Source organism: Rhinolophus sinicus, chromosome 6 (genome assembly GCF_057876585.1).
Source record: "Rhinolophus sinicus isolate RSI-liver-muscle chromosome 6, RSI-T2T, whole genome shotgun sequence".
NCBI classification, from domain to species: Eukaryota; Metazoa; Chordata; class Mammalia; order Chiroptera; family Rhinolophidae; genus Rhinolophus; species Rhinolophus sinicus.
In genome coordinates this window covers 19,769,012-19,794,086 of record NC_142506.1, presented here as the reverse complement: position 1 = coordinate 19,794,086, position 25,075 = coordinate 19,769,012, and positions in this window count along the sequence as shown.

Below are 25,075 nucleotides of genomic sequence, written 5' to 3'. Positions count from 1 at the left end.
ATGATTTGTTGTAAGGGACAGTAATAACGTAAGAGAGGTACAAGAATATTGCCAAATCGGTCATTGATACAGGTACAGTCTGGATCCTCTTTCCTTTCACACCATTAGTCACATGTAGTCCTTGGGTGACTGGTATGCTTTGCCTTTCCTTCCACTCAACTGCATCCTCTAATCCTGTGAACTTCACTTTTGTTTTCGTACCGTACCTCATTTCTCAAAAAGATTTTACATTTTTCAATAGGTGTATATTTATCTATCAAACATAACTGACATTCATTTAGCCCTTATTATATGCAAAATACTGTTCAATGGACTTTTTATGTATTAACTTTTACATGTATTAACAACAATGCCACGTTTGTATCTTCAGTTTATAGATGAGGAAAAACTCAGACATAGACGCTGTAAAATAAATTGTTGAAAATCATCCTGTTAGTAACACATTCTCACTGGCTTCAGAAATATTATCATTAACTTGTATGTAAAACTAAGATAAACCTTAAAGCAGGGTTTCATGTTGGTTACTGCAGAGTATTAATGAGGCCTTAATTCTTAATTCTTCATGCCAAGCACACTTGGGCAGCTTGAGATAGGCTGGCTCAAATTCAATTCTGCATTTAGGCTAATGGAGGGAACCGTGAAGTAGCTAGGTAACTTTGGATTCATATGGCTTATCCACAGGCTCTGAGGCATCACTCTCCATTCTCTGGGACTAAATTGGCACGAGATCTTTTTAATTATATAAGTCCTGATCAGAGCTTAATTTTCTATGACTTAAATCCTGGGTTTATTCATGAAAAATGTTTGATTATAAAATAAATATTAGTGATAGCCTGTATTTTAAAATAACATGCCATTTTTATGACTTGAAGTAGAGAAACAGTTAAAGAAATGATTGCAAACTAATAAAAGAGCATTGATGTTCTGGGTCTGTAGTCTTGGAGTAAGATTTGCTTAAAAACTGAGAAGAAACTGGATTGATTTGAGATCAGTACTTCAGTCTGATGATCAGGATAGAAACAGTACAGAAATAAAAACAAAATAAAATAAGTCAGTCTGATTGAATTGGAGGAAGAGAGATGTTCTTAAGAAAAAGGTTGAGATCTTGGAGGACAGATTAGATATATCTAAGAGGAAAATGAGATCTTAAAGAACAGGCTAAGTTGATAAGTACTGGTATATAACTTCTCTTAAAAAGCCATTAAAAGAAAGACATGTTTTAAATGCAACTGAGAAAAAGTGACTGACGCCTGAAGAAATTTAACAGGGAAAAACAAAGTGTCACAGAGCAAATGGAAATTACTCCCCAAAAGGGAAGTAACCATGGAGAGACACCAGTGAAACCATTGAGAGACACCTCTGAAAGCTAGGGATTTAGGATTGATAATAAGAATTGGAGAATTACCCATCAAAAATTATTACAAACATACTTAGAGGTTATTACCTGTACCCTGTGGGAATAATGCCCAAGCTAAAAGAAGGCATAGCAAAAGTATTAATAACAGATAAAGGCTATGCCTGAGTTAGATGTTCAGCTGAATAGAAAAAAACCTCCTAGCTAGAATCATACAATTCAGGAAGGTAGAAGTAAATTACATTTATTAGATGTGTTTTTATTGAATGATGGTAACATATGAAGCTCTAAAGCAATTGTGTCCATTTCAGTGAGATACTTTAGGGACAGTGACTGAAAGAACCCCAGCTGTACCCAGAGCTGAAATACCCTTTGAGATATGTGACTTAAAAGGACTTAGGGACTGTGCTCTGACCTTTTTGTACCTCCTATGTTCTTCCCCCAGGTGCCCACATGGCTCACTCTCCTCTCACCTACCTCAAATCATGCTTACATTTTCAATGAGGCTTACCCTAACCACCCTAAAACTATCATCTGTAGCCCCTACTCCAAACTCACTATTCCCTTTGATATATATATATATATATATATATATATATATATATATATATATGTATATATGTATATATGTATATGTATATGTATATATGTATGTGTATATATGTATATGTATATATATACATATATACACATACATATATACTATATACATATACATATATATTCCTATAGCAAACTCAAAAATTTTATATAACTTATTTAATGTATTATTGTTTATATTATCTCATATTCCCTAGAATATAAAATTAATGAAAGCATAGATATTTGATATGTTTTAGTCACTAATGTGTCCTAATAATTTAGAATAGTGCCTGTCACACATTGAGACACTCAATAAATACTCATTTAAAATATAAATGTAGTACTTATGACATTTGGAAATAAACTAGTGCAACTTCTGTGACTCTGTAGGAACCACACAATTCCAGAGAGTTAATTTCTAGCTCCTAAAATTAATAATTCAATTTTAAAAATTGATGCCTTTTTAAAAAGGCATCAAGATCCCCTTCAACAAAGAATTAATAGATTAAGAGAATTGAGATTGTGATTTTAGGATTTAAAGTAAAAGTTTAGAATTTTAATCAGTAATTTAAGCAGTAATTCATAAGGAAAAGAGGATTTCAATTTGAATTTGAATTCATTGAATTTTTAACATCTTACAAGAAGGTTTAATCATTGAATTTCAATTTTTCCCTAAAAAGTAATGGAGACTTTCTGTTAAATTTGAAGGCATTTCTATATTTTGGCATCTATTTTTTTGTTGTTGTTGAGATGTATTTGTACATCTTATTACTGAAGTATTTTGATGTTATTTGTGTTCATTGTGTTTGTTCTAACTGATATAGATTAAGGAGTAAATTTTTAGCTGACAGTGTAGAGTGATCTTGGAGTTAGTTTAATGAATGTATTGTTTTGATTAATTTCAGAGTTTTTTTTGGGACAAGATCTAAATTGAATAGTGATGGTCTCAGGAAGATACCCAAAAGGGCATTTGCAGATGTCTTGAGAAGTGGACTCATGAAAGGTAAATGCACTACTACTGAGAGAAACTACTAATCACTTGGGCCAGGGGGAACGCCACTAAGTTCTTTAACCATGGGTTCATTGTAAAGCACAGTATGTCAAGCGGAAAAAACTAAGAAAGGATAGAAGATCCCTTCCTCCCTATGCCTGATATTTTCTTCCTTTGAAGAGAACCCCAGGCCTCTTCCTACCTTCAATCACTTCTTCCTAGAGATGTACAGTAAATTGCCATATTGATAAATTAGAGAAAAATAACAGGACATACTTAGCTCAGCTTCTACTATCTCTTTTGGAAGCCAACCAGCTCAAAGAGAGCATAATAATTATCTGCTCCTGCTCTTGGGAGGACTACTCAGGTACAGCAATGACTGGTTGTGTAAATTTCCCTCACTTGGGAATTTAGTTGGGAGTCCTAGTTTGTGCTAAACTCAGCTACCCCTTTCATATTCGTTTTTGTTAAAACAAAGATGATATATTAGCCTCTACCTTTACTTTTTGTTATGTAGACTAAGATGTGCAAGAGAATTGCTATTTATTGACCTCCTCCTAATGAACCCAACACGTATTTTCTGCTGATTACCTACGTAGGTGAGATTTCTTCATGTTAAGACTTATGGTGGTGAGGAGATATTTCCATTGTTCTTTCATCCTGTGTCGTGTTCTCCTAGAGCACCTTGGATTTTACTTCCTTTACCCTCTAGTACAGCCTTTTAACTCCAACCACTTTAAGCATGGCCAGTTCAGTGGGCTGATGCCTCTCTCTTCTATTACCAGGTTTGAGACAGGTTACTTCACTCCTGCCAGGATATTTCACTGGCTCTGAAAATCTAAGTAAAAGCTTTTCACTTAATGATTGCACAACTATATAATGAAATTACAAGTCAAAAGAGAAAGGAGAAAAGTCTCACTTTCTAGAGTAATTTATATGTACTCTGTTGTGAAGTCTTTCTTTCTGAAACTCCTCACAATCCCTTACAGAAAGACTGCATTTCTACACATTAAAAGGAATATAAATCCCTGAAACTATTTTCTTGTCCTCATGCAATGCCCTATTTCTGTGTCTATTATTCTGCAGTATTAGCCATTCTTTGGCCTTCAGGTAATATAATTGATGAAGGGGTTTGTACTTCACAAGAGGCAATCTGAAAATATATGGGAACATGTTGGTTGTCAAAATGACTGGGGAACAGTATTGCTATTTTTGGTGGCCTGGAGGATGCTAATTATACCACAGTAAGAAAGACAAACCTATCCAAATGTCAAAAGCACCTCATTAATTAAAATGGAGATTGTTTCAAGTTTCGGCCATTCTGAACAGTACTGTTTTGATCATTGCTGTACATATCTTTTCCTGCCTATGTATATAATAGTGAAATAGCTGGGATATAGGCTATGCCTGTGTCAGTGTTCATAGATACTATCTATCAATTTTTCTAAGTGGTTGTATAATATTTCTATTTCCCTGAGTAGTGTATGAGTAGTCCAGTAGCTCTATAACCCTGTTTTCAGTTGCTATTTTATTATGTTTATTTATTTGTTTTTAGGTTTAGCTGTATTGTCAGGTATATAGTTTTATTCTGGATTGAATTTGATTTATTTGATGACTGCTGTGGTTGAAAAAATGTTCACATGTTTTTGAAGATTTGTCCCAAAAACTGTTTTGAAATTGCTGTTCAAAATTCTCCTCCTACTTCATATTCTGCCTTTTTACTCCTTAAATTGTATTGTTTGATGAACCAAAGTTTAACAATTTACCAGTTTATTTTTCAGATGAAAGTATTTTGTTCTTTAACATTGTTAAAATAAATTCAAATACTTTAAAATTATCGGTGTGACTTCCTCTTTGACTTATGGGTTGTTTAGAAGTGAGTCATTTAATTTCAGTATCATTGGGGAATGTCCATGTATCTTTCTTTATTAACTTCCAGTTTATTCTCAGGTGATCAGAGAAAATATTTTTTTATTTTTTTATTTATTTTTCCAGCTTTATTAAGGTATAATTAACAAATAAAATTGTATTAATGTACAATATAGAACATGATGGTTTGAGGTATATATGCATTTGAAATGACTACCAGAGTAAAATTAACGCATCTATGACTTCATGTAGTTCATCTCTTACATTCAAGTATATAACAGTGTTGTTAGCCACAGTCACCGTGCTGTCTGTACATTATCTCTAGAACTTATTCATCTTATAACTGGCAGTTCATACCTTTGACCACCATCTCCCTGTTTTTCCCACACCTAACTTCTAGTAACCACATTTACATGAGGTTTTTCTTGTTTGTTTTGTTTTGTCTTGTTTTGTTTTGTGTGTGTGTGTGTTTTAATTCCACATATAAACAAGATCTTTTTGTCTTTCTCTGTGGCTTAGCATAATGTCCTCCAGGTTCATAAATAGAATGATTTCCTTCCTTCTCATGATTGAATAGTACTCCATTGCATATATATAGATAAAAATATAGGTAGACAGATAGATAGATAGATAGATAGATAGATAGATAGATAGATAGATAGACAGATAGATAGATGATAGATAGATAGATAGACCACATTTTCTTTATACATTTATCCTATGAGGAACACTGAGGTTGTCACAATATCTTGGCTGTTATGACTAATGTTAAAATGAATATGGGAGTGCAGATATCTCTTCGAAAAACCGATTTTGTTTCATTCGGAAATGTCCAAAGGAGTGGGAGTGCAGGCACATGTGGTAGTTCTGTTTTTAATTTTTGGAAGAACCTGCATAATTTTCCATAATGGCTGTACCAGTTTCTGTCTCCAAGAACAGTTTACAAGGGTCCTTTTCTCCACATTTTCCATAACACTTGTTATCTCTTATCTTTTTGATAAAGGCCATAGTAACATTTAAGGTATCTCATTACAGTTTTGATTTGCATTTCTTTGATGATTAGGGAGCAACATTTCATGTATATTTGGCCCTATGTTGTCTTTGGAAATGTTCCTATTCAGTACTTTGTCCATTTTTTTTTTTTTTTTTTTTTTAACGGTAAAAAAGATTTAATTGAACAGGAAAATCTTCACAGTGATTTTTCCTTATTGTGATTTGTCATGCACATGCTTGATCTCAGCATAAAACATGACTTAAAGTGACTGGTTAGTATTTACTTTTCCTTTCTTGTTGAAAGAGTATTAATTCCATGATTGTTGTTTTTGTTTCTTCTTTTATATTTTTAAATTAAGGCATAGTTTACATACAGTCGCCACAACCAAGAAAATGGACATATTCATCTCATGTTTTGGAAGTGAAAAGACATGTAACATTTCAAATAGTGTTCCCCCTGCCACCCAGTTTTACTGAGAAATAATTAACATACATTACTGCATAAGTTTATGTATACATGGTTTGATTTACATATATTGTGAAATGATTGATGCAATAGGTTCAGCTAGCATTCATCATTACATAGATACAATATAAAGAAAAAAAGAAAAAATTTCCTTGTGATAAGAACTCTTAGGACTTCTCTCTTAACTATAGATCACACAGCAGTGTTAACTATAGTCATCATGTTGTACTTTACATCCCTAGCAATTTATCTTGTAACTGGAATTTTGTACTTTTTGATCACCTTTCTTCAATTCCTCCCCTCCCCACCACCTCTGTCTCAGGTAACCATGTTTAATCTCTTTTTTTTTTTTTTTTTAATTTTATTTTATTAAATTTATTGGGGTGACAATTGCCAGTAAAATTACATAGATTTCAGGTGTACAATTCTGTATTACATCATCTATAAATCCCATTGTTTGTTCATCACCCAGAGTCAGTTCTCCTTCCATCACCATATATTCGATCCCCCTTACCCTCATCTCCCACCCCCCACCCCCCGCCCCCCTTACCCTCTGGCAACCACTAAACTATTGTCTGTGTCTATGAGTTTCTGTTTCTCATTTGTTTGTCTTGTTCTTTTGTTGTTTTTGGTTTATATACCACATATCAGTGAAATCACATGGTTCTCTGCTTTTCTGTCTGACTTGTTTCGCTCAGCATTACTCTCTCAAGATACATCCATGTTGTCACAAATGTTCCTATATCATCTTTTCTTACTGCCAAATAGTATTCCATTGTGTATATATACCACAACTTCTTTATCCATTCATCTATCGAAGGACATTTTGGTTGTTTCCATGTCTTGGCCACCGTAAACAAAGCTGCAATGAACCCATTTTTTAATCAGATTATGTTTTTTTGTTTGTTTGTTTTAGTTGTTGTGTTGTACGTATTCCTCATATATTTTAGATTTTAAACCCATATTAGATATGTGCTTTGCAAATATTTCCTCCCATTCTGTAAGTTACGTATTCATTTTATTGATTGTTTCTTTTGTTATGTGGAAGCTTTTTAATTAGTCAGATCTGCTGACCCACTTTGTAATTCTGAATTACAGGACTGTAAAATAATGAATATGTGTTCTGCTAAATCTGTAAAAATTTGTTATAGCAGCAATAGGAAACTAATGTGACCATGATATTTAATATAAAGGTACCGAAAATCTTTCATTAGTGTATTTTTGAGTATTTACATTTTTAATGCAATTGTAATGATACAATTAATTTCATTTTCTAAATATTATTTGCTGTAAAATAGAAATGCAATTATTGTAATATATTTATCATGTTTCTAGTGACTTTATTAAATTTATTTATAACTTTTGATATATCATTTGCAGTTTCTTTTGGAGTTCTATTTATAATGTCATGCTATTTGTAAATAGCATTTTATTTTTTCCTTTCCTATACTTACTAATTATTTGTCTTAGGACATAATGCAGGTCCAAACTAGAATGGAATACTAGTAGGAGATAATACATAGGCAAATTAATATGTCAGATATTTGAAAAATTTAGGATGAATAGTTATTATAGATATTTTGGAATTGAATTTTTTCTGGATTGTAATTAATGCATTAGAGAAATATAAAGAAAACCTGAAGGTGATTAGCTAAAAATTAATACCTAAGTGTGAAAGCCAGTGTGTTATTTTTGAAACATATAGGAGACTCCAATCTCCTACAGCAGACAGTGGAAAAAACTAGCAACAAGGCCAAGTACAGAATTACCAGAGTAGAATACTTTCAACAAATAGTGTGGGGAAAATATGCAAAAATAATGAACCCTGAACATACTTTGCACTTGGATTAGGCAGAGTTCTTAATAGAATTCCAAAAGCATAAATCATGAAAGAAAGATACACTTTTATTAATAGAGATGGTAAGAACATATTAATTAGCTCACTGATCACCTTCCTTTTACTGGAAGCCTTGTTAATGCTTCGGCAAAGATACCACATATGGCATAACAGCTTTAATTTCTGTTAGAGCTTGTCCACTAACATATAATACAATGCATTTGGTTCTTGGGACAAGACAGATGAATTATATAAAGATATACAGGAACCTCCACTCTTACATTCTTTATGTCTGTAGGGCTGATATTAATATCTTCCATTACCCTGTAGAAGTACTATGTGTGTAGGTGTGGGCGGTGAGGTGTCATGCTGTTGTATTTGTATTTGTATTTACTATTGTGTCCAGATGTGGCAGATGTTCATATATAGAGAAATCAGTCAATAATTATAAGCAGGGAAACGTTAATCAAGCAATACATTTTAATTGAGAAAAATGCATAAAGAAAAACACAGAACAAACAAACAAACAAAAAAAAACACAAAAAGAAACATTACCAGTGATCCATGTTATAAAATGTATTGACATAAGCATAAGGAAAAGAAAATCAAACTTATATATTTTTTTTCAAAGAGAATGATTATCAGTGAAGAAAAGTGTAGAAAATGTCAGTATAAATATGTAGAGTATAATGTAGGTAATATTGTGGGAAAACAACTATTTAATACCTATTCCTGAGCCCTAACTCTGTCCTGACTCCATCAGGCTATTAATTATTGTAATGTGTTTATTGAATACCTAGTACTTTTATGGTATTCACCATTTATTCCCCTTATACTTATTTATAACCTTGTGAAGTGTAATTCTTAGGCTACTTATTATTAAACTTGAGAGAGAAAATAGAAATAATATGAACAACAGCAGAACACAGGAGCCAACCTAGGGTTCTGTCCCTAATTTCCCAGCTCTTGATTCTCTAACAATTATCACTTAAAATTGATTAATCACAATGAACATAGTGGTTCTTGGTGTAAGATGGGCTATTTTAGTATATACTCTACCACTTATCTATTATATTTATCTCTTTATAGTCTCTAAAAGATTAGAAATGCTCAAAGACATGATTTTATTGGAGGTAAATTCCAGAATCCTGGACAAGTGGGTTTTAGTCTAAGGTCATAAAAATGTTAATAAAAATTTTTCAAACATAATTTATAAGCATTTAGAAAGGCAATGAATGACCAATAAAAGCTGAGGAGAATGTAAAAATATATATACCATTTAATTGTTATTTTTCAATAGACAAATAGATGAGTAGGGTTCATTCCTTCATTCCATCATTTAGACCTTTATTCACCAAATGGTTATTGAATGCCCAGTACCCATTAAAGAACAGGAGATAGGCTTGTGAATAAAACAAAAAAGGTTGTACTCTGTTAGTAAGAAATGAAAAAGAATAAAACATAATTACTTAACATAAGTATATATTTATAGTTATATATTTATATCTGCATCTATGCCTATACCTATACCTAAATCTATCATCTATCTATGCATACTATATAATATGCAATGTGAAGTAGTGACAAATGCTATGAAAAGTCTCAAAACAGTATAAAGAGATAACAAATGACAGAAGAGGCATATTCTTTGAAATGGGATAATGAGGGAAGGCGTCTACCAGATGCCTAGTGATGGGATGTTACATTTGAGTAGAGCTGGTACACTGTGGAAGAGAAAGCCATGTCCATGTGTAAGGGAGGAATATTTCATGTAAGAAAATCAGCAATTGCAAATTTTTTGAAGAAAGACAATGTTTTATAAGAATAGTAGGAGGTAACTAGACCTCAGATCATGTAGCCACTTATAGGAAAAACATTGATGCCATGGGATCAGGGCTGTAACCTAATCAAATTTGAAAGATTATTTTGGATCCTATACAGAGACTAGTCAGGAAAAGTCAGAGTATGCAGAGACCAGATGTGAAATGCTAATGATTACAGAGTAAGAGAATTTTCGCGTGGCCATTGATAAACCCTTTATTTTATTTTATGTTTTTATTTTTGAGAAACTGATGGAAAATTCTGAACTTCCTGATAACATAGTTAGGTACACTTAATAATTTCTCTATGAGAATGCTGATTAATGACTCAATATCAACTTGAATTGAACTGAGGCATAGGACTTGGTTTTTAATATTATCCTTTTGAATATCTTTATCTGTGATTCAGTTGGATGTTTGGAACACATGCTAATGAAACTCACAGATGACCTGAAGCTGGCAGTAGGACATTGCAATAGATAAGAACCACAACAGACTGAAAAATATAGTCACATTTTCCAAAGAAACTGTACTTTGCTTCAGAGAAGCAAATCTAGGACACCAGACAAAAATTCCAGACAAAGCCAAGATAACCAATCCTGTAAGCTCCTATATCCCGTAAAAAGTTTGATCAACAAAACAGAGATCGGACTATAGCTACAGTAACAGATAAAAACAAGAAAGAGTACAATCAATGTGTCAAAAGTTTTCATAAATTTCTGTCAGTAAAAAAGAAGGTTTTGGATTCTATAGAGAAACAAAACCAGGAAACCACAGTACAAATCAATAGCAAAAATATATTGTTGATGCAGTAGGAATATTTCAAGGGATATATAAAACAGAGTTAATAGAAATAGTATTGAACCCTCTGGTATTCACTAGAGTTATTAAGTGGAAAGCTTTAGTACAGGTGGGTTTGGCCAGTCAGTGTCAGCACTGAAGAATGAGGGGGAATGCTTTAGGGAAATAATAACTTCAACATAATCCTACCCCTTTCATACACTCAACAGAATTGAATACATAAAATAAACACTAGTGAACAAGAATTATCCATTACAAAAGATAGGGAAACAATCAGAAAGAAAACTAACTCCAAGAAGGAAAATCACCAAATTTACATATATCACTCAATGAATTGGATTTAGTAGAACAAAATTAAGAAGACTTTGAACGAAAATATAATTTATATCTTAAGCATGATTCCAAAGAATAGTGCACCCAAGGGGGGGAAAAAAATCAGAATTCTTGAAATGAAGACATTTTACTAAGTCAACAACAAAAAAGCAAATTAGTGAAATGGAACATAGGAAAAAATATTGAAAAACACAGTAGAAAAATTCAAAGAGGGAAGGAAGTTTTGAGAAAAAATTTTAAACACATGAAACATAGATCTTGACATTCTAAACTTAATAGAAGAAGAGAAACATAATTGAGAGGATGGAATACAAATAATTAAAAATGATTTAAAATAAAATTGAAGAAACTATATGACTGATAAATGAAAAAAAACAAACTGTTTTATATACTCAGTCAGGAAGAAATAGGTTATGCTGCAGTAAGAAACAATTTCCAAATCTCACTGCTATAAAAGAACAATGGTTTATTTCTTATTCATACTATGTATCCATCTTGGCTTAGCATGGGTTTTGGTCAATTTCATCCTGACTCAGAAATCCAGGGGGTTGGGATATCCATCATCTAAACTATTGCTCCTTGGGAGAAACAACAGTGACAGATTGCACAGGGCCTTTTATGGGATATGTTTCGTGCTCGGATGTAGAACATATTATTTCTACTCATATCCCATGGTTCAAGCAGTTCATAAGGCCAAAGCCTTACTGCAAAACAAAGATATGCAAAAGGAATGAGAGAAGATAATTATTACAAAGTAAAATCAAAGTCTGCGTAGTTGGTATTCAAAAAGCAGAGAACAATGCAAATGGAAATAAATAGATTAGGTACAGATATGTAAGAGAACACAATATGCTTAAAATAGACTTGAATCAATAAATTGAAAGGGCACAATTCATTACAGGAAAATTTTATGTAAATAATTAGCATTAATAAATATCCTATGAAGCTGACAGGCATTTAGTCTTGCTAAATCTCTCATTTTTCATAATCAAGAGTCAACAGATCCGGTCAGTAATATAAATATGTTTCAAATCATTTCAATTATTTTCATATAATTTAATATCAGTTAAACATGTTCATGTCATAAAGTAATGTTTTACATAAAATACAGTACATTTTTGTTGTTGTTCAGATAGCAAGATGTTTTCACATAAAAAAATATCTGGAATATGAGAACTTACATAAGGATGCCTCCATTAAGAATGCATCTCAACAACAATTGAGAAACACCCTTTTAACAGTGTTTTAATCACATATCAAGTTTTATTCCTTACTCAAATGTTTGGAAGTTTGTCACTCAAGTTTGGGTCATTGTTTCTTCAAGTTATCAGTAACCAGTTGCCTTCCTGATTTCCAGTGATATATTCCCAGAATACGGCCCTCATACTTAGAATCAAGATGTTTACATAAGATGCATGTATTTATAACCAAATTCCAAGCACATTAAAAGGAAACTAATGGAAGGTGGAAGTTAGAGGAAGACAGAGAAGGACACATCTCTTTTTAGACAGTTTTGAGTTTAGTGCAGACTGCTTCCTTTTATTCAATTTGCTAGCACTTGGTCAGTTATCTATACTCAGCTATATTGGAGGGAAGAATGTGGCTGGGGCCATCATAAAGAGACAATATGAAAAACAATTGACACAAAGTTTTTGGCCTGGAAAAACCAAGACATGGTGGAAATGAAAGTTATGCTACTGTATTCAATATTCTGACACATAGAAGAAGGATGACCATTAATTTGTGTGACTCTAGAGAGCTAGACTGGGCTCCTTGTTTGGAAGATTTTTGGAGCTATGACAGAATAAACTTTAGAAAGCATAAACAATTGCATGTTTGTCTGAAAATAGAATGGATATTTCCTGTGTTCTGTGACACACAACACTAGTGATCTTCAAGAAGAGACAGTGATGTATTGAACTAACTAATCATTACAAACCATTTCAGATTTGAGATACCTACAATAATAAAATAGGAAATGTTTTGTTAGTGAGATTTTTAAGTAGCAAAATTAAAGATTAAATGTGTAAGAGTTATGAAATATCTCTTTATTGTTTTTTGCTATTATTTCTTGCTTTCATAAGAGATAAATGCCACATTTTATTTCTTATGCTGGTGAAACTCTTCAAATTTAATAAATAATTGTGTCAAAGATAAATGTGTTTCTATAAAGTGAATATGAAAATATCACGGGAAAATAAAAAAGGAATAATTAAAACTAAAGGGGGAAATACAAAGTCACTTGCTTTAATTAAGTTTATATCCTATAAGAGAACAGATCTTAAATCCTAAAATGCCACAGAGCACACTTTATAATACATTGTTTTTGTTATTTTTTTGTTGAACTGTATTTATTTTCTTAGGGTTCTTTTACAGGTCTTCTCCATCCTGTGCAAGAATATTCCAAATGCATTTATTAATTCACCTACTTTACTATCCAGACTAATTTTATTCTAGATTAGAAATCTCACAGCTTTATTATTATTATTATTATTATTATTAATCACTAAAGTTACAGTTATATGGTTAGAAGTACCTCCCTCTTTTTTCCATGGGGTAAACTCTTCAACCTGATTTTGGTTCCTTCCAGTGAAGGGAAAATTCTCTCCCGTAACTTTGGACCAGACAAGGAATATGTCAATGATTAGGGAGGTCCAAGGAACAACTTTTAATACTCAGTGCTTCAGCTAAAATTTAGAGATCTTCAGAATGCACCTATTCTTTACTAATGAACTAAAATATTTAGAGAGAAAAAAACTCACACCAAATTCTAATAAATAAATATACTTGATCTTGAATACTTTTTGAAATGTATCCCAAATCGTCTTATTTAAAGTTAATCCCCAGATGTTCTGCATATAGCATTTTGTATGAGCAAAGATTTATGTATTCTTAGAATGGTGAAGGAGGAATGAGCCGGTATTGTTGAGTATATATTATATATTGTTGAGTATATATTATATACCCCCAGACACTGTACACAGTACAGTACATATATTATCCTTGAAACAGAATTTCTGTCTAAACATACACTTCAAGTTCATTTATTTTACTTTGTTGTAACACTTGCAGATTTTCCCCTTTCATTTCCTTTTGCCTTTATTGTTAAACTTTACAGTTATTTTCCCTTTAATTTCATATTACGATGGACTACAGAAAGGATACAGGATATTGTGTGTGCATTAATTAAAATAAATTAATATTGATGTGAACAATTCCATGTATCAATTAAAGTAACCATATAATCCTTAGGTTTTTGATAAAGTGGGACTCATTCATTGGGTTAGTTAACGACTGTCAATTATTTCCTTTTAATACTACATCTTTAAACATCATCTTTTTAAAAAAATTAAGTGTTCATATGAAACTAGCAGAAACCACTAATTAGGTTCAGTACCCATTCACTCCTTCTAAAGAAATAGAATACTTACTTGGACATATGGTCATCTCTAATAAGGACCACAGTTCCATCTTCCTTTGAATGGTGGAGGGCTTTGTGACTACAGTCAGTCAGTACGATGTAAATAGAGTCTGTATGTGGCAGCTGTGGGAATCTTCCTAAAGAGATATGGAGTAGCACCTTGATTCTGTTATTTTTTATCCTTTTTCCATCTTGTTGCCTTGAGATCAGATGCTACTCTGTAAAATGAGAATGAGGTCCAGACTCTGGATGAGGCTGAGTAGTAAACTGAATTCCCAAATAAACTTTTTTGCTGTTATGCAAGCATATTTTCTTTTTCTTTTTCTATTTCTCACAAGTAAATCTATATCTAAAATGTATATGCAGTAGTCTGGCTAGACAGAATAACTGTTTAAATTTGAACTATTCTTCCTTAATGTAGATGTGCTAGCTTAGTCTGAAAAAGAGCAAATCCTTTTTACATAGAGAGTTCAATTTGTTGCTAGCCGAGTCAATGATAAAGTGGTAATGATATCAGGAAACAATGAGAACCAAAGTGTCAATTTTCAAGTATGAGAGATCTTTTCTTTGTCTCAGAAATTGGTACTGCAGTCCTTTGTCTTTTCTAAGTTTTTTTTTTTTTTTTTTTTTTTTTTTTCCTGAAGGTGATGTACTTTAATAGTACTGGTATGCATATGAACCTTAAAATTACAGACCCAGCACGTTCCTCCCCTTAACTCCAAACATGTACATCTACTTTCCTACTCTATGTATTCACTTGAATTTCTAATAATTATTGCAAATATATCATCAAAAAAAAAGAATGCTTGATTTTATACCAGTATTCAATCTTCTTCTCAAGAATTATTTTTCTTCTTCTCATCCTCTATATCCAAACTATTGGCAAATTTGTATTCCGTTATTTACAAACATATCACAAACCCTCTCTCTATGCTACTACCACTTTACGTAAATCTATTCATCAGATCTATTTCAGGATCCCTTCAAAATTCACCCCTTTCACTTTATTTTCCATGCATCAATTAATTCATTTCTTGTACTTCATCCAGAATGATTTTTCCGTGGATACTCAGATCCTGAAGCTATTTCATTTAAACCCCCAATGGATTCCCATTAAGCTTAGAACAAAATATAAACTTTATATGGTATTCTAAGAAGCCTGACATTATCTAATGCCCTTTAGGCTGACTTCATTTCTTGCCATTCAAGTATCATATTGACTACATCACCAGAGTAAGGCTTTTCCTAGAAATTTAACTTTTTAACCATCTATTCTTTGTCTCAATTAACATATTTAATTTTTATTGTATAATTAACTACTACTGATCAATGTCATATTTTTGTTTGTTTTCCATCTGCCTTTATTAGGACGTAAGTTTCATGAAATAATGATCTTCTTATTTATCTCAATTTCCCCAGAACCTAAAACAGTATTTGACATGCAGTGAGTCTATGAGTATTTAGAATAAATTAAGGACTAAATTATTTGGAACTTTACTGACCTGAAGTCTCAACTGTTGACTAAGGATGCTGCCCAGATAGTACATTACAAATTTTTGTCTCTATAGTTATAATAAAATAGGCAATGATAAGAGACTTATAGATTTTGAGCAACAGATCTTGATTAATGTGAATTATTTTGTTTCTTAATACAGAAAATATTCTCAATTATCTCTAGGCAGAGTCATTGGATTGATGTAGTAGCCAATGACTGACTTACTCCCTCTTAATTGGTTAAAATGAATACATGGTGATGGAAGGAGAACTGATTCTGGGTGATGAACACTAAATGCAATATATAGGTGACATATTATAGAATTGCACACTTGAAACCTATATAATTTTACTAACCAATGTCACCCAAATAAATTTAATAAAAAATTTTAAAAAGGCAGATCTAAATTTGAGCTGAACTGTTTTGATGGAGGATTAGAATGAAAATCCCAGTTTCTGGTGGCTGCAATTCTTCCACGTGTCTTATCCTCTCCTTTCAGACTTAATAGTTAGCGTTGCTCTCCAGTCCCTAAGGTAAATTACAGTTATCAATAAACAACTCCTTTTGTGGAGGTGAGTGTGTTCTAGGATTCAAACCCTGGCTCTCAATTCTCCATTATGCTTTTCTGCAGTTAATGCATTCCAGGATACCTAGAATTCATCAAAATTCTAAGCTATCATTAATGATATTGCTCTAGTCAATTTAAAAATTGATATCAATGTAATAAAATAATAATAACATAATTTGTTAATATTTATTGAATGAGTGAATGTCCAACCATGTACTCAAACATTATATTCACTATGAAACTACATTATTTGAAGTATTTTATTTTTCTTTTTTTATTATTAAATTTATTGGAAGTAACTGGTTAATAACATAATTTTCAGGTGTACACATGATAATTCATATCTGTATATTCTGATTATTATTCTTGTTCCCATTTGTGAACGAGAAGACTGAGACTCCATGAATTAGGAAACTCAGACACTCAAATGCACCCAGTTGTATGTCAGATACCTCACTTTTACCCACCGTGTCATGGAGCAGTATTATTTTTCTCGGGAAAAACAAATGAAAAAAACAAAACAAAACAAACAGAAAAAAAAACCTACCTAGCTCCTTTGGGTTCCATAAGACACAAAATTGGTATGTGGCCCTTCTTCAATTTAGGCCATCAAAATCAGGGAGTTTCTTATATCCTGTCCTAATGAAGAAAAATGCCAATATAGATAAGAAAATTAAAAAGTTTAAAAAGAAAAAAAATGGTAACACACTGTATACCACACCATGAAACAGTTTAATTAGAGCAAATATCTATTTCATTTGAGGATAAAGATCAAACTTCAATCAAATTTTATATAGCTGCTATCTGGTCTCTTTTAGAGCTGACCCATTGTACTTTAAGTGCTGAACAGGAGGATATAATTGGCAAAGCTTATCTGGTACTTAGAACATAGCAAAATACAAGAATTCACAGTAAGCAGGAATAGCCTCTTCTTTTTATAATACAGTCTCTTGAAAAAGAAAGAGAAAATCCAATTTAGCTTACTAAGAGATAATTTTAACTCCTTAGATCGCCTAACTTCATTTTTCCAATGATATAGCTTTTCAAGAAATAAACTTAATGTTACTGCAATCCATGTAAATGGAAAATTATTAACAAAATCATTCAAATTGATTATCGCCAAGTGAAAGCTAAGGAAGGTAAAGCTACTGAGATCAAGGTCCCTATCTTCCACATATTTTATCCTCTGTAATTCTTAGATGATTCTAATGTGCACACACACACACACACACACACACACTCACACACACACTTAAAAAGTGAATTTAAAATCTGAATAAGAGACTTGCTTTATGTAAAAATAAATCCTCAAATTTCTCTTAGAGATGAAAAAACAGAACCAATTAAATTATGGGAAACAAAAGATAGGTATGAAGGAGCATTTTTATAATTATTATATATCTATAATCATTGTTTTTATTACTGGTATCCTTATTTGGAAAACTGGCCATTGCAATATACTCAAAGTTATAGTCACGAACCTTCATTTATCGTGACTAATCCAAACATTGTCTTATTTGCACAAACATAAAGCATTATAAAAAAACTATTGGTGTCTTTCAAGTCATTCCATTCTTGTTCCTTAGAACAAGAGACTTAAATTTCATTAGCGTCTTCGAAATGTATTTGGTTTGACAATAAAAGTGGAACCTTGTATTGTATTATATTGCCTAGGCTGTGAGTATCACTTACAGTGTGGTTGCAGAGGTGGACCAAGTTCATTTAAAAAGGCACAGAAAGAAAGGATATCCAGAATACTGAGAAATTATTTCTAATTATCTGCTGTCTCATATACACCACAGTGTGGTTGCATTCTGAGACTATAATTCAGCCTTGAAGCAAAGTGTGTGCTTCATCTATGGGGCAAAATCTTGAAGTAGCTGGTTATGACTATGAAATGCATAGGAAAATTGGCTCAGCATCAAATATTTATTATAGCCCCTTCCTTAAATAAATAATCATCTTTATTAGGCTGAAAAAGTATTGGGCATCAAGGACTATTTATGTTTGCACTTTTCCTAGATAATTAAATAGATTTCCTTATGACTGTTATAATAACTTTCACGTAACCAATACAAAATTAAATCCAATGAATTTTCCATATATTATATATTCTAATTCCACAATAGGAACATTTTATTAAAAATTTACTCAATCTTTCAAAATGAGGTAAAACAAATCACATTTAATGACAGCCTCCTTGCATAGCAGTATAAAAGTATTTGACTGAAGAAGCATTCTTTTTGTTTAATTAAAGAATAATAATTTCCTATTGAGCCTGCGATGGTACATGACTGTGGGCCATTAAGGAAGTTATATTGAATTTGAATAATGCCTACGTGACTTTTTGCTGTATTACCTTGAACTTTGAAGAAGATCCCTTACACATTTGTAAAATGGGATACAATTCATTACCTACCCAACACGCTAGTTGTGAAACTTAATTTGTGAGGAATATGAATTTTCCTCCTCTGAAAGTTGGGAAACAAACCATATGTTTCTTGTTTCTCTTTTTTTATTTTTTTTATTTTATTTCCAGTATACAAAACAATGTAATAGTTAAACATTTATCATTTATATCCCTCACACAGTGATAACCCCTCTTTCCCCATCTACCACCCCTCTGACATTGCATACAGCCATTACATTTCCACTGTCTCTATTCCTAATTCTGTACTCCACTTCTTGTAAATTTATATATATGTATATAAAATTGTAGTTGACACTCATTATTGTTCAGCTTCAGCTTCAGGTGTACGGTGCTGTGATCAGGCATCTACATCATCCCTGTTTCTTGTTTCTCTTGACCGTCCCCTCTTTCTCTCATCGAAGTGTGGAATGTGGCTGCTTGAACAAGGATAGAAGTTCAGAATGTTATAACCTTAAGTGCAGGGGAGTTTGTTTACCATGGTTTGAAACTTACCCTAAGATAAATCGCAGACAGGAGATAGCCAATCATATAAATTTCTTGCAATCTTTGATGAGAAATCCTCCATGCTGAGTAAACACCCACTGAGAAACCTGCCCAGTTTGTTCCTCAGAACACTAGTAAAGCAGGGGCCAACAGAGTAAAAAAAAAAAAAAGGTCATCCTCTTGCTTCAAATCTTTCCTTGCCTCATTTCCCTTTTATCTCCACCATTATCACCCTAACGTTGTCCCTTTCAAATATGCTTTCTAGAGAAGACAGGTTAAGACACTTGGCAGGTAGCCATAGTCAATTATTTATATACATTAGGAATTATTATTATTATTGTTGTTGTGTAACTTTTTGAAGTTGGAGAATGGTTGTATGGGGTTGTGAATTACAGAATATTTCCCCTTATTTTGATGTTAATATTATGAGAAATCAATGTTGTATTAAAGATGATGGTTTTGAAATTCCCTAGAGTGATGATACAGGATAATTAAGCATTAATTGAAACTCTTGTTTGTGTTTCGCCATGACTCAGAGGCAATAAAATTCAATTTTTGTTCCTATTTAGAAGTAGCATGAAATAATAGATGCAATATACTTAAGTGTCTCTCTCTCTCTCTCTCTCTCCCTCTCTCTCTCACTGTCTCTCTCTCTCCCCTTGTGTTGAGGATAAAAATTTGCTTTAAGCCCTTAGCAGCAGTATTTATATGGATACAAACACTGGAAGACAATTGGGTATGGGAAGACAGATAGCTTCTGCATCGATTGCAAGTTTTTTAAAAGATATTTTAAGTCTGAGTTTTTTATTTCTATGTTCTTATTTCCATTTTTGTAGTGGACCTCTGTATATTGAATTCTCCCATTTGAAGAGAAAGGATGACAGAAAAAAACAAAGAAACTATAGTAGGGAATAAAAATCGCTAGAAATAGTAAATAACTTCAAAATTACAGATGAATATTGCCAATATAAAACAGTGAGAGTAATGCCTGTGTAGTTTAAAATACACAGAGAACTAAAATGAATGTAAACAGTAACACAAAATCTGAAATTGAGTAAATATGTTTTAAATTATCTCTCACAATATTTTAGCAGGTGGTAAAGATAATAACATATTCAATGTAATAAATTAGAGATAGTAGTTGTAATATCTAGTACAACTATTGAAAGAATACTGAAAGAATGTAACTAATAAGTAAAATACAGAAACACATGGAAATAACTGATTAATTGAACAAAACACAGAAGGTATTTGAATAAAAAAACAAAAACAAACAAGAAAGGAATGAGTCTTTGAAAACAAGTTAGATGGCACATTAAAACCTAACTCAGTAATTATTATAAATGCAAATGAGCTTACAATACTTTATAGTGACTAAAACATCCAGATTCAATTAAAAAAAAGTAGTTGCTGATTTGTCAGTGAAAGACTTAAAGTAGAAAATTGAATGAAAGAAGAAATTACAATACACAGATATCACTAACAAACCAAAAAAACTGATGTAGCTATGCTAACATAAAGCAAAAGAAACTTTAAGGAAAGAAGCCTTACTAGATATAAATGGATAATTTATGTAAATAAAGGGGTTAATCCAATAGGAAATTGTCACAATCCTACATATAAGTGTGCTTAGTAACATAGCTTTAGATATGTATGTCAAGTGCAAATAGTAGTTACAATAAGGAGCACTGATCTTGGCCATCCATAAAAAAACTGTGAAAAACTGGCAAAAAAATTGTCAGAGTCAATATTTTCAGAATTCTGGAATTTAACAAAAGGTTAGCGGCAACTTAGAAAGCATTTAGTCAAGGAAAATGGTTTAATCCTTGTAAGAACAGAGAGCTTTGTGACATTTAAACTTATCCTGGTCACATACCTCCTTCCCTAGCACAATGGTAGCCTTCAAAAGTAACAGCCTGCTTCTTGGTACAGGTGGGAGCAGAACAAAGCTCAATGTTTTTCAATGCCTCATTCTAAAAAAAGAGTCATTTGAACTCTCTAGTGGTCCCCTGGTGGGCACTGTTAGAAAGGCACATCTTGAACAGAGCTCACTCAAGCTCACCAGTGCTAAAAACATTTCTCTAGAGGTCAGAGGTAATTTAATACTATACCATTGTGACCACCTGAGGTGATGGAAAAGAGTTGGCACAAACAACAGACTAACCAAATGTCTTCAAAGGAGAAGTTAAGTCATGAGATGTTCATAAGGGCTTTGGAAAACTCCTGTATATTTTGGGAGTTTAAAAGACCATGGACAAGCATAAGGCTTTGCACATGTGTAGGTTTCGGATGCCCTAAACTCTCACTTCTGAATGATATTGCACAAATAGGATGCAAAGGCTGAAGCACAGTTGTAAACCTTCTGGTTGAATTTAAACTCAATTAAAATCAAAGGAATCAAAGTGGGAAGATTATCATTGACCTTTTAAAAATAAATAGTGATTTTAAGAGAGTATTATAAAAAATTGTTTCACAGCAAATTAGATAACTTACATGAAATGGAGAAAATCCTAGGAAAACAAACTATCAAAACGACTGAAGAAGAAATAAAAATTGTGAACAGACTCATAGCACATAAAGAAATTGAGTTAGTGATCAAAAACTTCCCCAAAAAGACAAAGCCAGCACCAGATGGCTTCACTGGTGAATATAATTCCACCAAAGGCTTAAAGAACAATTAACTCTTACCTTTCACAAACTCTTTTAAAAAATAGGAGGTCTACTTCCTAACATATTTTATGAGACTAGCTTGTATTGCTTTGATACTGAAAGTAGACAGGAATATCACAAGAAAGAGAACTACAAACTAATATTCCTTAGGAATATAGACAAACTCTTCAACAAATTAGTACAAATCCAAGTCCTGAAGCATATAAAAAGAATGATATACCATGACCCAGTAGAATTTGTCACAGGGAGGCAAAGTAGTTTCAACATATAAAAATCAATGCAATACCCCATATCAATAGGATAAAGGACAAAATACATGGTTATCTTAATAGATTCCAGAAAAATATTTGACAAAATCCTACACCCATTCATGATAAAACCATGCAGTAAACTAGGAATAAAAGAGAATATTCTCAAGATGATTATTAAGGATATCTAAGAAAAAGTACAGCTAACATCATACTAAATGGTGAAAGACTAAATGGTTTGCCACTATGGTCAGAAACAAGAAAAGGATGTCCACTCTCCCCACTTCTGTCCAACATTGTATTGGAGATTTTAGCCCGGGCAATGAAGCAACAAAAATAAAATAAAAGACATTCAAATTGGAAAAGAAAAACTAAAACTAAAACTGTATTTGCTGGTGACATGGTCTTGTATAGTATATAAAATCTTAAGAAATGTACTAAGAAATATAACAACTAAAACATAAGTTCAGCAAGTATTCAGGACACCAGATCAATGCAAAACACTTCAATGGTTTTCTACATAGTTATGAGCAAACATAACATTAGATTAACAATTCCATCTAGATACCATCAAAAATACATAAAAATAAATGTATCAAAATAACTCCAAAAATTCTATTAAAAATTACAAAGCATTGGGGAAACAAAGAAGAGTTAGATAAATAGAAAGATTTCCCATATTCATGGATTGGAAGGTAAAAATACACCCTATTTGATTTACAAATTCAATGAAACCCCCATCAAAGCCCCAGTTAACTTCATTGTGGAAATTGACACAAGCTGATCCCAAAATGCATATAGAAATTCAATAGAATCAGAATAGCCAAAATAATTTTGAAAAAGAAAAACTAATTGAGAAGACTTACACTTTCCAATTTTAAAACTCAATTTAAAATTACAGTAATCAAGACAGTGTGGTACTGTCATACATACGCACATAATCATTAGTTCAGTGTAATAGAATTGAGAGTACAGAAATAAATCTACACATTTATGACTGATTCATTTTCAACACAAGTTTGAAGACCATTCAATGGGAAAAGAACAGTCTTTTCAACAAACCTTGCTGAGACAACTGGATATCCTCATGCAAATAAATGAATTGGACCCCTACCTCAAAAATGGATTCAAAATAGATCAAACACCTGAATATAAGAATGCAAACTATAAAACGTTTGGAAGAAACGTAAGTGTAAATCTTTGTGACCTTTATGAATTAAGAAAGAATTTTTAGATATTACATCAAAAACACAAGGGACAGAAAACAAACCAAAATAGATAACACAACATCATTAAATTGAAAATTATGTGCTTCAAAGGAGACCATCCTTAATGTGAAAATACAATCTGCAGAATGGTAGGAAATTTTTCAACTCATATATCTGATAAAATACTTGGATCTGGACTATGCAAAAACTGTTATAACTCAATAATAAAAAGACAAATAACCCAATTAAATAATAACACAGGATTTCAATAGACATTTATCCAAAGACATAAAAATGGTGAATAAGTACATAGGAAGGTATTCAACATCATTAGTAATTACTGAATAGGAAATAATGCATTTACTTTATTATCTGTATGTATTAGTACAATTTCTAGAGAACTTGAATGCTTATTTTTTGTACTTTTCATCAGTTTTGCTTATTTTGTTGGAGAGTGAGTATGCAGAACTCTTCAAACCGTTATTTGGAAATGAACCCCCACTCCTCTGCCACAGGATTTCTTTTTAATATGCTGAAAATGTTCTAGAATTAGGTAGTGGAGAGCCTTGTGAATATGTGAAAAATCACTGAATGAAACACTTTTAAATGGTGAATTTAATGATATGTGAGTTTTATCTTAAATAAAATGTATGTGTATATATGTATATGTGTAAAATTAACAGGGTAAAGGAAACAATAGACAGATACATAATCGTATTAGCAACCTTAACATACCTTTTTATATTGCTGGCCAAGCAGGGAGATAAAAAAACTCAGTAAGGATTCAGTTCTGAATGGTACAATTAACATTTTTGATCAAAGTAGTATGTAGAGAACCTTGCCTTAAATTATGAAAGACTTTATACATTAGTCAGGTATTCATGCAACAATTACCATAATTGGTAAACCCTGAGCCATAAAAAAACCTCAATAAATACATGTTGAAAACTATTCAGAACCTATTCTTGGACTATTGTGAATTTAAAATAGAAATTCTTAACAGAAGGATAACTAAAAATATATATACCAGGTGTTAGAAATTTTCAAAAAATACACTTCAAAAATAATTTTAATAAACATAATTGAATATATTATATATAACATATAAAATACATATACATATACACCTATATATGTATATATAAAACTTTCTATCTCCATATACATATATATTCTAATACTCTAAAATCAATCAAGCAAATGGAGGTTATGGGTGTGAATTTTTGTAATAACCCAAATAGCTTTCAAATGTAGAAACAACCATATTATTCACTCAAAATTTCTTTGACAGTTTACCCTATAATAATGTGTAGATATTGAGTATTCACATTTTTAGTTAAAAATAATATGTGAAATACGTTCGATGATTTAAGCATGGAGTTAACACTGGGGATTGGAGATGAATGAAATACCCTGAAATAAAACATTAGGATTTAATTCACATAAATGCTTCCAATTATTTCTCATTCAGTTCCATGATATTAATTCCCTAACTTTACCATAAC